Source organism: Athene cunicularia, assembly GCF_003259725.1.
Source record: "Athene cunicularia isolate RWA chromosome 2 unlocalized genomic scaffold, athCun1 chr2_part1, whole genome shotgun sequence".
NCBI classification, from domain to species: Eukaryota; Metazoa; Chordata; class Aves; order Strigiformes; family Strigidae; genus Athene; species Athene cunicularia.
In genome coordinates this window covers 20,600,740-20,611,894 of record NW_020799095.1, presented here as the reverse complement: position 1 = coordinate 20,611,894, position 11,155 = coordinate 20,600,740, and the positions used below count along the sequence as shown (strand labels likewise).

At 33.9% G+C, this 11,155-nt stretch overlaps 1 protein-coding gene across 2 annotated transcripts in view; it reads right to left on the bottom strand.

The window, feature by feature from the left end:
* Positions 1 to 10,129, bottom strand: part of SNX13 (sorting nexin 13) — a 52,163-nt gene extending 42,034 nt beyond the window's left edge. For both annotated transcript variants that reach the window (XM_026841971.1, XM_026841972.1), the window contains exons 1-2: positions 10,017 to 10,129; positions 4,514 to 4,616 (exon numbers count right to left, since the gene is read on the bottom strand). The gene's annotated coding sequence lies outside the window, so the exon portion shown is untranslated. The remainder of the gene's footprint in view (positions 1 to 4,513; positions 4,617 to 10,016) is intronic.
* Positions 10,130 to 11,155: the final 1,026 nt, after the last annotated feature.

Sequence of the window (11,155 nt, the reverse complement as noted above, 5' to 3'; positions counted from 1 at the left end):
AGGGGTGGGGGGTGTGTGTGTTTTTTTCCTCTTAGTTTCTTTTTCCATCTCAGTTTATTCTACATGCCAGAAGATAAATTACTCTTTTGTACCACTGCTTGTCTAATCACTAATTAAAAAGTAATTAACAAGAGGGCAAAACATTATTTTATAGAAGAACTTGCAACTCAGTGCAGTTAACTCCAAGAATGACTTCCATCAGAACTGACTTTTGCCAAGTGACATACTGAAAAAGAACACACTTTATCAGTGTTTCTCTGAGTGGACTAATACAGTGTCTTCCTACAAACTGAAGATGAAATCTGTAATAAGCCCCTTTATTTTCACAGAAATAACCCAACAACATACACTATTGTTCAAATAAAAATCAAGTTATTTTATTCTTTGATCAACAGAGAAAGTTATTACTGTATTGGAAACACAAAACTGCCAGAAATTGTAAATGCAAAAATTATAAACTCTATGTCCAGTGTTTCTATAATACGTGTCTGTCTCTAAGTATCTCTTATACAAACAAGTTAACAGTGAAGTTCGCAGTGAAATACCTGAGGCCAGAAAACATTTCTCCTCCTACTTAACCAACTCTGTATCACAAGAGTATTTTTTTGTAAAATTCTGCATATTTTTTATCTTTCAATACAAGGGAACAGTTCAATGCTACTTTAATGTGAATGAAGTTGACTCATATTTAAACAATGCTCCAGCTATATACTAATAAATTTGCAAAATATTTTTGTCTTGACAGGGACAAGACAAAACAATACAGAATGGAATGATTAAATATTACTAAGCACAGCATAGTTCAAATTGCTAAACAACATTGTTAAAAGATAGTTTTGAAGTGTGAGTACAGCATGCATAAAATCACGTTTGGAAAACAGAGAAGAAAAAGCAGCAGCCTGAAGAAAGAGGGACACACAGAAACTATGCAAGTTGACTTGGTAAAAATGTGAATGTTCATAGGCTTGATTCAGGTTTCAGTCTGGACTTCAGGAAGTCATCTTGTCCAACCTCCTGCTCAAAGCGAGTCAGCTACAAGGTTAGACCATTCTTTCATATTCTTTTCTCTTCGATGAAATGTTTACATACATGCAGTATAATTTCACTTGCTTTTGATATGTTTGAAGACACCTAAAATTTACAATATCTGCTTTTATCTCATTGCACTTACAACAGCTGACCATAGTTTCTACTTGGACAGCATTGCCAGTTTTAAGCCTGGCCTTCCAGACACTGACTTAGGAAACTGACTTAAAAGAAAGGACTCAACACACATGAAGCAAACCATCTTATTTCACTGTCACTTCATATACAGTATTTGTTTGACATACTCCACCAGTATTAAATCATTAATTAGGAAAAATGAATATCACTTGTTACTGCTAAATTTGACACCTACCTACTGATTTTAAGCAGGTAGGAAGCATTTAGGAGGAATGTGGGACATACACTCCACAAAGCGAGATGCCGCAGAGTGAAGAAAGCCAGACTCTACTCAGTCACTGCAATTACGTGCTTTTAGACTTCAGACTTTTGCTTCACTAAACTAATAGATATTTTATAAAATCTTTTTTTTTGAAACTATGCTAGGTAACTGTTAACTATGAGAAACGCCTCATTTGGATTCCCAAATTGCTTGCTTTCTGTCACAGGTTTTTCATAAGTGGGCAAGACACAGGGGATTTACATGTCTGCATCAAACCCATAACATAACATATGACCAACTGACTCAAAATGAAGAGATTCAGAGACTAGTCAGGGATCAAATACGCAACTAGCACTTAAAAGTTATCACTGTTATAGTAATTTGGCAATATTATACTCAGCCTACAGGAACTCCTTGTCTTTTGGATGAAGCATAAGAGACATCAATTATGATAATAACTGAACATTCCACACTTCTGTTAAAGTTGGACTGAATATATAATTTTTACTGGAAATAGCATTCCAGTTAACAGTTCAGAAAGCTCTAAACTTGTATTTAATTCAAGATTATTTTAATATAAACCTGCAGACAACTGTGTATCTTAGAGCCAGTACATTATGGCAGCATCGAGTACATTCCTGACACAGAAGTTATACAAAACAGACTTGGAAAAAGAAAAGCAATCTAATCCTAATTTTTAAACCTCCCTGCATGTATGAAAAAAAAAAAATAGCAGAAAGGTATATAATCTTCCAAACTTACATAACTATGTCTCCTTAATGTGAGGCATTGTTATATATTCACTAATAAGCATAATAAGCAGCAACCAAGGAAACATATTGGCACCAAATTCTGTGTTGTAACTTGAGAGTCTGGTACATTCTACATAGCATTTCCATCCACAATTTTGGTGCTCTGAATTCTGATTTCTTTAAAATCAAGCATTAGAACATTCATCTTAGCCTAAAAAATCCTAAAATAACAAAAAACCTTCAAAACAATCAATAAAACTCTGGCTGCCTTTGGGGAAAAGAGCTTCTTATAAATAATTTACATAATCAGATTATTTCCCAAAATGAGAGTATCACAAAATAATTTCATATCGAGGTGAATTTATTTTGTACTTGGTTCATGGAAGAAGCATAACCTATATACTAGCCACTTGAAAGAATATGCACTATTCAAGACCACTTAGGGCCACAGTAGTTTTAAACATGAAAACAATGTCAAGTTAAAAATAAGGCTTTCCAATTAAGAAAAGTCAGCAGAAATTTAATAAAGAAATTATAAATAGGAATCCCAAGTAAACCACACATTTGGTTTTGGTTAGGACTCATCTTTTGCACTAGTACTGAAAAGCACATCTAAACTAGCTAATGCTATTTTAATACAGTGGAAAAAAAGAAATACAAAACACTATTTGTAGAAGACAGATTTTAGTTGGAGAACAACTTCAAACACCATTTGGTAAACCAGATAAGAATAAATAGTTTCTTACTACAAAACTTAAATCCAGAGATTAGTCAAGATAGGTCAGTTGAGAAAAGTTATGTGTCAATAACCCACACTCAAATCAGAAGCCAAACTACTGACTTTGCAAGGATTATATAAAAAAAAACCCCACATGATAAAGTAAACGGAGCACACATTCGTACTGAGCTCAAAAAAACTAACATTAACGTAAAGAAAAGTTTCAGCAATGTAGAGGAAATTTAAAAGGCAGAATCTTCTTGTAAATTTGTTCTCAATTTGAGACATAAACAACACTCCACAATCCATTATAATATACAAACTGAAGTTACTAAATAGTGACAAGAACCTCAGTCCCCTAAAAGGAGGTTTCATTAATGGAACAGAATTGTTAGTTGATTGCTGACGTGCCCTTTTTCAGCCTTAAACTTTATACTTTTCATTTGGACCAGTGATGTTACTTTATCATTTAGAATATATTTTAAGTTCCAGATTTAACTCAACAAAGACTTAACCCCTGAGTTATGAACCAGTCACAAAAACCAAGGGCACTTAACACCTGAGCTATGAACTATGCTTAGAAAACATACTGCTGAATCACAGAATAAATTTATGTACTACTGACAAGAAAGTTGAACACACACCCCTTTCACAGACAACATGAAGAGTAGAGAGCTGCCAGCTAAGAAAGGGCAGGACATTTCAGTCAAAACATTTGTGAGATTAAATATAACATAACTAGCAATCTTTGGGTTAAAGTGTTTTCTCTGTTCTAATGAGCACAAATAGATTAGGCCCAAATATATCTAAACTTCTGAGCTGCCAAGATATATCTGTTCATAAACCAGGAATTTCCAGAAATTCCACCTCTTGGCTATTAAGAATTTATTCTGCACTAAACAGATACAAATTTATCCAATTAGGAACCCTGGATTTGGGTCCATCAATCAAAATGATGTGTGTGTTAAAAGTGAAAAAGAAAACAATTGAAAAAGAAGATCTCATTGCTGCTCCACATTTATCTAGGCATTTCCAGAATTTCATCTTGGCCTTAAAGACAGTCAAAGATAAAAACTGGTAAATCCTTGAGTACTGTAAATCTAGAATTTATTACAGTTTAACCTTAGGCAAGCAACTTTCTGACCACAAATAATCAAATCAAAACTGAAGAAACTACAGATCCAGTGATGGAAGAATCCTAGAGTCCTGAAAATCTTGCAAGAAACAGCTACCACTCCTGCGAAAAAAAACCACAACCCAACCCAAACAAACAGTTTAGAAAGGAATGATTTAGTAATTTCCTCACAGATAGTATCAGCCAGTTATACCTTACTCATTTCTCATAATAAAGCCAGAAACAGTACTTGGGGAAAAACAAACAACAAAAAAAAAACCCACACAAAAAAACACCACACAAGCTTTGCATAAATGCTTAAAATGCTTGTATTTCAAAGAAGAAAATTTCAACTGCACATTGCAGCTGACTAAAAACATTAAAACGCTCTTTTACCTTGGGAAATGGATACAGTTCTTAGATTAAAACTGATTACTATCACCATCCTAATTTTCAAAGTTAAAAATCTGATCTAGAAGGTAAAACCAGTAAACTCTCCTTACCTTAGGGATCCCAACTGATGTACAAGGAAGAAATGAATGTTCACACTGCTCAAGATATTTTTCCGAGTTGCTTTTTCCAAATAAAAGAGTGACCACAAAGCCCCTAAAATGGAAAAGAAAAAAAAAAAAAAAGACCAGCTAGAACAACATTTTTTCCCCATCTAGAAAATATTTCACAACAAGTTATAAAATTAAATATATGACAATTCTTACCATTTACTTTACTAGTACAGTGCTCTTTCATGTGCAGTGTTCTGCTCAAAATAACTGACACAATACTAATAATGAAGTTTCCCAGTCTTGTATTATCAGTCTTGATATATCCTTATCACATAGCAGATCTGCGGCACAATCTATACTACACAGCCTGATGCATAAGAAGAACCTGTGATGGCATGTTACCTATGCTGACAAATATTAGTACACAGAAAGAGGGGTACACACATAAGCTGCTCTGGTTGTATTTATACAAGATTCTTTTACTTCAACCCTATGAAGAAATAAGCTCTTTAAAGATACATTCAGGCCACCATATTGTAGCATAAGCCACAAAAACACAGACCAGGAAGAAACTTATGTAGTAAGCATAGTAAGAAATTACTGGTTGCATGTGTTTAAACAAAAAACAAAAAGTTTTCAACTGGGAACTTACTTTAAGCTGCAAATTAAAAAAAAAAAAAAAAAAAAAAAAAAAAAAAAAGGCAACAACAACAAAACTGAAAACAGTAGTCCTGCCAGGCTGCATATGAACAGTCAAGGAAAAAGTCTAGAGAATAGAGTCAAACACAAGGTATTGTGGTTTTTGGAGGTTGCGAGTTTTTTGGAAATGTTGGAATTTTTTTTGCATTTTGTTGTTATTTGGTTTTTAATTAATTCAGCATATAAAATTTAAAGAAATGCACTCCTGACCCATTTATTTTAAAACAATGTTAGATCAGAAATTCATTATCTTCTTCCCTCACAACTCTACAATGATATTTAAATTATGACTTATAGTTAAGCAAGACAGCAGTCAATTTTATTACTGTGGAGGATATAGTGGAGGCATATGGAAAAAAGCAACCATTACAAAAAGTTCAATCTTACTACAACAGCAGTAATTTACAGATTATGACACTGGGGCACAGCAACACGTAAAGCTGTTTTTACTAAAAAAATACCTGAAACCTAAAGGCTGTACCATAGCCATACCATAGCATAGTCAAAGCCTTTGAAAAGTCAAGCATAAAAAGAATATGAAGATACCGCTGCTCAGATAGTCTTGGTATGGCTAAACATGCATAGCTTTTTAGACTAATTTCAAAGCATTCAATTTAAAGGCCAACTAACCAATATTTATGACCACAGGAACTCACAAAGTTATGCCAGGCTTGAAGCGTGATGACATAATACAGTATCTTAATATAGATTGTTGTTGATATATGATACTCATATGATTACAATAAAATTCCTAGACATGGCAAAATATGCCAGTCTGAGGTTTTCATTCCCAAACTTGGAACCCTTCTTTTTAAGTACTCCAGAGACTCAGTAATCCAGAAACAAGGGGGTGGTCATTTATATCTAAACAATTCCATGACCAGAATAAAAAAAAAAATCTGCAAAAAATTATTATTGGTAACTTGATAATGCACAAGAAAATTTCACTTGATACTGATTCCCTTGCAGCCATCATTATCTGTCAGCCACATGTACTTTCCACATACGAAGACAAAAAATAAAAGCTGGTCTAATTGCTCTTTTGCTCCAGATACTTCCAGATAGTTTGAAAATCATAATACCAGTGTTGCTAGTAGCATCATAATTCAGTTCAAGGACAAAAGCTTGCTTAGAAAAATCTTAATATTAATTTCACAGTGCTTAAAAGTAGTTTTAGGTTGGGAGGGGGTTGTTAGTGTTTTTAATTATTAAAAAGTTCGGGTGTTCTTTTTATTATCTACTACCTTTCTATTAGAAACCTGTTTTCTTTTAAAGAAAACATTATACCCCAAATACATATTTAGAGTTAAAATTAATTTTAGGGAAAAAAAAAGTATCAGCAACTCAATGGTGTGAAGGCAAGGACAGGAAAGGTACTTTTCGTCTTTTATTCAAAAGGATTGAGGCCTTGGAAGCAACTAGCTATAGATTATACACCTGTTTTCTCTCAAATGTTGTAACACTTTTAAAGTTAATAATTCATTCAAAAATACTAATATGCCACCACTATAATTTAAATACATGCTCATCTTCTTAAATGACTTATTTTCCTTTTGAAGCTAGAAATGCTAGGAGTTTCAGCCTCTACAGCAGAAACGAATACATTTTACTCTCTAATTTAAAATCTTGTGCGCATTAGAGGATACATAGCCTGACCATTCAAGTGTATCTGTTCACTAACCAGAAACTTCTAGTGTAAATGCTTATCTAATTCATCAAGAGGATATTCAATACAGTGAAAGAGAAATTGTTTTAGTCTTTTCTCTAAATGAATAGGGCAGAAAAAGATTGTATTTTACCTAAATTTTGGTTCTGAGTTCTTCCAAACATTATTGGAAGGTCAGCTTTTCACAGGGACTAATTAACAACAGAACAAAGGTGAAAGATAAAAAAATTGAGACTACAGATTTATCATTTTCCCCTCAAGTCTGAAAGTAACAGCCTCAGCTGAATGCTTTGTGAAAGTGAAAAAGCAGCTTCAGAACCATTTTCAATTTGATCAGCAATTAGAATCATCAATGTAGGCAGCCAGTCACACATAGGCAATTAAGTATCAATAATTATAGTTTTTGACAACAGGGAAAATTCCTTTAAACGGCAAAGCATTTGATGGTCCAAGAAATTTCAGTTCTCGCAACATCAGAAGCCTAAGGCTGTTGACAGAGACACAATTCACAATATTTTACTTGCATGGGACCGAAAGAGGGAAGGAGAGAAAGGTAAGAAACATTTACAGCACAAGGAAAAGGCAGATTGTAAAACACAGGCCCAGCACTCAGGTTAAGGGGTTTGCACCAATACTTGAAGTAGAGACAAAAATTATTTTATGTATAACAATAGTCTTGGCTACACAGGTTAAAGAAACTAGCTACCTTTTGCCTACTGTTTTTGGTGGAAAGAGCTCAGTTCCCTAGGCAATGAGTTACCAGATCCGGAATTGAAAAGGGATGTACCAAGACCAAAAAAGCTAACATGTTATAAATCAGTCTTGAAACAAAACAAAATGAAACAACAACTTTTGATTTAGAGCTTTTATTCATATACACAAATGGTTTCGGTACCCTTCCATGCACACAAACAGCTATAGTACACCTACTACAAGTTATCAGTGCAGAGTGTAAATCAAAATGAAATAATTAGGTAACACATAACAAGTGAAACAGTATAAACAGATTATGTTGATACAGATATGCTATCACCATGGTCTTCCTTCACAACTTGCTGGTGTACAGTTTAAATGCTTAGGTCAATACTAAGAATGCAATCAGCTACGATTCAACATTTTCTTTTGTTTGAACTGCAAAATGGGGCAGAAATGTACTCCCAGCTAGTGGGAGTCAGAAACCTTTGATACAGGCCACTGGTTTTGAGCAAGTATAAAAAGTTAGAAAACTGCATGACAAATTGCATAAGAACTCAAAGTTTCAACATAAAATTCTACCATAAAAGTCCATGTCCAAAATTGTTATTTTGCTCCAGATAAGGACATTGTAAGTATTAAGGACATTACTATAGCCATAAGATTAAAATCTATAAATGATTTTATGACATATAATTACTAATTATAAGTGAAAAAAGTTACTTCATAACATTAATTTGTTTGTTTCTAAGGGAAATATGACCAAGTATTTTGCGTAACTTCACAGGAATTAATTCTAAAGAGTAGGCAAAAATAATTTAGATATAAACCTGTTTGACCTAGTTAGCACTCAAGGTTCTGTATGCTCAATGTTAAAACTTAAAGTAGGTGTGTCACTGAAAAAGATTAACAGTCTAAAAAAAGGGCCAGATCACAGGCTTAGCCAAGAAGATGTGTATGTTAAAGTAATGAAGTAATGACGTTCTACTGGAAGGGCTGAGACTTCATTTTTAGCTATAAGTAAATATGCAGTAAAGCAGAATTTGTATTCATCTCTCTAACAGATACACTACCATGAGACGAATTTATCCACTGACTAGCTACAAAAACAAACTAAAGCAGCAAAATAATCACAGTTATCAGAGATGACTTGAGAATGAGCGAGCTCAGGCACTAGAGGCAGTCTCACAGTGGCAAACTGTAGCTGACTTCAGACATATTTCATGAGAGCCTGCTTTGACTCTTAAGCTTTGAAAAGCCAAGCAACTGAATTTAAGCAAGAAGGAAATATAAGCTCTTACGAAATTATTATATCCCACATTATTTTTCATACTGCAAATACTAAGCAAGTGGTAACACAAAACAGTAAATGGATGAACTCTCGCTCTCTGGATGAGCTCTTTGCTTTTTGCACTAGACAAACCACCAGCAAAATATGCCAATCATACATACATCAAGACCTAACAAGACAAAAGCATTTACTTAAAAGTTAGTTTTACTTTAGCTACATCCTCGCTCTAGTAGTATGACTATTCTGATTTCTCAGAGATGGATTTCCATATTTAATACAGTTGAAACCCATATGTTGCAGCTCTAACTGTAGACTCTAACCTCTATTACATTTTTTGATGAGATATACAGGAACATACATACATTCTGTACTGTATCCAATAAGAAGGTTAAAAGAGTATTTTCAAGGAATAAAATATTAAAAATAGCCCAAACACACCATTAGAATTCAAGCAGGTCTTGAAAAACCTAGAAATGTTATTGTTCTGTAGATTAGTCTTATGAGTGAGGAAGTAGGAATATCCCACTAATACATGTAAACTTGTCATTAAAAAAGTTTCAATGGTTATACAAGGCAAACTTTATAATATACAATGTAACAAAGGTGCTAAGGGCTATAAAAACATCACATTTGCTCCCTTCTTATATATAAACTACAAAATGTCTACAGCTGGTGAACAGATCTACTTGTTCCAGATATAGCATCATTTCCACACACCCAGGAAAAATCTACACTTTCCTCATGAATGAAGTACCCTTAGCAGGAAAATGAGATTGTGCTAAAGGGGACACAGACACTTAGTAAGTACCTGGAAATGAACTGACACAGTAATAGAAAGTATGAAATGAAGTTAACATTGGTTTTATGTATTTGTCCTCTAACACCTGTTACAAAAAGGTCCTTTTTTTCCCTTGTAAATCAAAAAATCTTTTTTGCATAGCCAAAGATAGTGTAAGAACTACTCAACAATGGAAAAAAAAATACTTCTGATAAAATTGACATCTCAAGAAAAAAATTTTTTGCTTACAGCTGCTTAAATGTGGAAATACCAATTTCATAGAAGTCACTTCAGATTTTCAGAGCAAACTATTTGCTAACATACACACTAAAACTTTACTTTCATAGTAAATTATATGAAACACTAGTATACTTACCCACCCACAAAGCAGAGGATATAAAATACAAAGTAAAATATAGCGAAGGGTCCAAAAGTTACTAGAAAAAGCACAAGGCCAAGACTTCCCCATCCCCATATGGAAAGACTGGTCTGTAAACAAGAACACGTGGAAAAGGAATAATTAATGATATTCATACAACTTTAGGTCTCTAAAGCAGTATTTGTAATTTCTACAAAACTTGATAAATTTTAATTGAAATATTAAATAAGTTTTGCTTGATGAAATAAAAGTTATCTTTACTTTTTATAAGCATAACAATATTAAGTTATACTGTGGGCTAGTAGTCCAGTTTAGTCAAAACTAGAGCATTTTTCTTTCATATATTTTTACTCATCTCTCACTTCAGATGCAGCTATCACCCTTGAGTGCCATTTCTTTTTCTTCTCTATTCTTATTTTGAGCACTTATTTCTTGAGATCCCTTTTTACTCCCCTGTGAAATTCTCCACTACTTCCACCAAAAAAAGCAGACTTTTTAACAGAACAGGAAGAGATTAATACAGCCTTGTTTTACACAATTAAACATGTCATTTTTCCACAACCAAGCAACACTATTTCTTCCCTAGATCAAAGCAGTTTCAAGACCAAATCCATCCCTTTCTCCAGCCAAGTCACAAAGGGGTCAACAAGTGCACCAAATATTTGGTGCAAGTTTACTTTTACTCCTCCCTTTAAATAAGAGGGAAACTTAAGAAACTGATTATTACCTCTAGCAATTTTTATCACAGAAGAGCATTCAAACAATTCTTTGAAATATCTAAGCACAATTTGGTTTTCAACTCAAGAAATTTAATATAGGGAAAAAATCGAGATCCCAGACTAACATTTTCTCCACATAGGCATTATCATGTTGTGAGAAGAGATATGGCTTAGCAGGCAGGACTGATACTTCGGCAGGGGGAGAGGGGAGACAAGGGTTGTTTGGAAAACCCATGGTGTAGCTAAAGACAGCCACAAGAGCATCTGCAGGGCTGGTGCATTGCCTAACGCAGCAGGCAAAGCTTCACCCGCACTGGCAGATTCACCAGGAGTATGAAAAATGCAGCAAGATGCAGATTATTTTGTCAATATAGGTTACAGTATGCATGCATTCATAAACACACATATAAATACACA